Raw genomic sequence first — 3,205 nt, forward strand, 5'->3', positions numbered from 1 at the left:
CTACTTAATTTAATAATTTGCCTAGTCATTGTTTTGTGTTCACGCTCAACTTAACTTTGAGTTTCAAAGATGTATTTTTAATTGAAATTTAACTTTTTAAGTTTCCATATTACTTGGAGCCTACTTTGTTTAATTAAATGTCCTAGTCTCATTTTTAAGGTACATATACTCACAATATCTGGTTAGTAACTAGGCATTTCTTATATATTATAGTTGAAATACGAGTTGTGTAATTTTATACTATGAAATGCAACTTCATCCAGCACAAAACCTGAAGTATGAACAGTTTTTATTATATACTTTTTATTTTTTTATTTTTTATTGTGTATACACTCCTGACCATTCAAAGGTTTTTTAAAGTCCTTTAAAGTGCACTTGGTCCTAAATTCACAACATAAAAAATATGGTAAATACCATAAATAAATAAATAATAATACGTAAAGAAAAAAATAGAGTAGCATGAGGACCTGAGAAAATGTTCATTATAACACCACCATCAACAGCATTTCAATTCAATTCAATTCAATTTTATTTATATAGCGCTTTTAACAATGGTCATTGTCCCAAAGCAGCTTCACAACAAAAAAAAAAAAATTTTTTTTTTTTTTTTAGAAAAGAAAAAAAAAGAAAAGAAAATATTTGAAAGTGTGTATGTGTGAGAAAAATGTGTCTACACTGTAAAAAAATTCTGTAAATTTACATAGAAATTTAACAGAAAATGCTGTTTTAATGAAATATCAGTAGGTTGCCGTTTTTTACAGTGCATTGTGGGAAGACTTGCTCACTTCAGGTTAGTAGTCGAACAACAACAGTATGTCACTGTTATTTAACGGTATTATATCATATTTTTTTTATTTGTGCGACGTGTATTATCACCACGAGGTAATTAGAGTGCACCTTTATCTATGTTTGTCATATCTTTAAAAATATTACTGAGGGTTTTTTTATAATTATTTCTAAAGTATTTCTAAAAATAACATTATAAAAACATGTGGGTAACGGATCAATTAAAACAGAGACCATCGTAGCTGGGTGCCACGGACGGATGCCGAAAGTGTGTTTAGGCTACACACAGAAAACAAAAATCTGGCGCGACACGGAGCTGCGGAACTTCCATACTGCATTACATTTTCCATCGTGTTGCTAACAGGTAAGAGTTCGCTTTTATTCAAACTGTTCATTTGACGAAAAATCTGTAAGTTTAACTCTGAAATTCGATTTTCGTATTATTTTTAAATTCATCGGTTCAATACACCATATTTTACTCACTGTTTTATTGGTGTTACAAACGATTTCTAAAATTCATGCGGTAACGTTAAAGATTCGGTGAAGCCGTTGTAATTAACTTAATTACATGCAGTTAGCAGCTTGAAACTTTCCCAAACTGACTGGGTAAGTTAACGTTAATGTTCAAATACAAGATACCCAAATACTTCAAATTCATAATTCAAATACAAGATATTTACCATTAGGAAAACATTCATCTTGATGTGCCTCATTCTAGCCACTGTATAAAAAAGTTTGATTAAAGTGTACTTTTTTAAACCGAAGAAAATATTTGATGTGATGCCTGAATGAGTTTGTGCTGTTTAGTTTGCATATCATAACCTTAGTGGCTTGTTGGCTAAAATATTAAAAACTGCAAGGTTAGTTGTCTGGGAAGATATGAATATTATATGATTTTGTCAGGGCTTGCATAATTTGTTAGCTATGTTAGCTCTCCAAGGATAATAGTTTATAACATCATCTGTACACTCCTTTAAGGTCCAAGTGATACTCAAGGGCAGTGGATGAAACAATGGATGATCAGCTTGGAGGGCAGAATAATCTGTGAGGGTGTGCAACCAACCTTTCTGTCTGGACTTGCTGCTTTGTTTTCACTGTATTACATCTTTAACCTGCAATATCAAGAGGAAGCAGCATCCACATTGGAATTCCTTCAAAGGTAAATTTATTTTTATCTTACAATAATATGGTAATAATAGTATTTTAAAAAGTAAAGTTAAAGTTTCTGGGTCTTTAAAGGTTTAAGCTGTAAGTTTGGTAACACTTCATAACATTAGCTAATGTATTAAATAACAAGCTTTACAGTACTGTGTAAATCTTTTAAATCTTGTTTTATTATTAAAGGTTTAAGACTTTTAAGTTTGATGACAGAAAGTCTTCCCTTATTATTTTTTAGACGATTTGTTGGAATAAATCCGGAAAAAGGGACCAAGGCTGCAAAAGGAAAAGTGACATCTAAAAAGACTGGGAAAACTGTTCAAAAGAAGACCATGACAGTCAATCTGAAAGTGTCAAATCTTTTAAAAAGATTGATGGACTTTGAGTGGCACTTTATTTAAAATGTTTTTTGTTTTACAGTGGTTTGTATATACTGTTTTTTTTTTTTTTTTGTATTCTACTTTTTATATCCAGAAAGGTCTTGTCTTTGATAAAGCCTTGTGTTGATTTATTTATTTTCATTATTTTTTTTCGGAAGCTTGATTTGAAGCTTGTTTATTATTTAATGTCAAGTTGAGGCATTTTGAAATTGTGTTTGTTTTCTTAAGCCATCTTTGTATTTCTCCATGTTATGGGTGCTTATTTGTTGCACCATAGTTTATGCACTCAAAAATATGATGGCTTGCATTTTTCACATTTCTTTTTGGCACAACAAACAGCTTAACAATTAATATAATGTTAAATGGAAATAAAGAAGGACTAAAACAGTAAGTTGGCATTATTTATTTTGTTTTCCACAAATATAAAATGCAGGGTATAATAGCATTTGCAATTTAGAATAATTGGGCTGTGATTAAAATGTATATTAACAGCTATATACTGCTAAATAACAGTTGTATGCTGTAGCTAACAAAACAGTATCTTGCTGTTAATTTTAATAACAGTAACCCACTGTTTTTTAACAGTGCAATGCTGGCAACCACAGCTGCCAGTAGATTACCGTTTTTTTACAGCATTTTTTTTTACAGTGTAGATAATAATGAAATGAATGAATGATGAATGAAATGTCTCTGATGAGCAAGCCAAGGGTGACGGCGACAGTGGCAAGGAAAAACTCCCTGAGATGGCAATAGGAAGAAACCTTGAGAGGAACCAGACTCAACAGGGAACCCATCCTCATCTGGGTGATAACAGATAGAAATAACATCAAGTGTGTTGTGCAGGTGAAAGTTCAATATAACAGAAGTTGTGTAGATTCAGT

General features: G+C 31.3%; 1 long non-coding RNA gene across 1 annotated transcript; it reads left to right on the forward strand.

Moving 5' to 3' along the window:
* Positions 1 to 747: 747 nt before the first annotated feature.
* Positions 748 to 2,971, forward strand: LOC128506323 (uncharacterized). The gene is made up of 3 exons (XR_008355702.1): positions 748 to 1,150; positions 1,765 to 1,945; positions 2,183 to 2,971. It is a non-coding gene; the product is annotated as an uncharacterized LOC128506323 (long non-coding RNA).
* Positions 2,972 to 3,205: the final 234 nt, after the last annotated feature.

The sequence above is a fragment of the Clarias gariepinus genome, chromosome 18 (assembly GCF_024256425.1).
Source record: "Clarias gariepinus isolate MV-2021 ecotype Netherlands chromosome 18, CGAR_prim_01v2, whole genome shotgun sequence".
NCBI lineage: Eukaryota > Metazoa > Chordata > Actinopteri > Siluriformes > Clariidae > Clarias > Clarias gariepinus.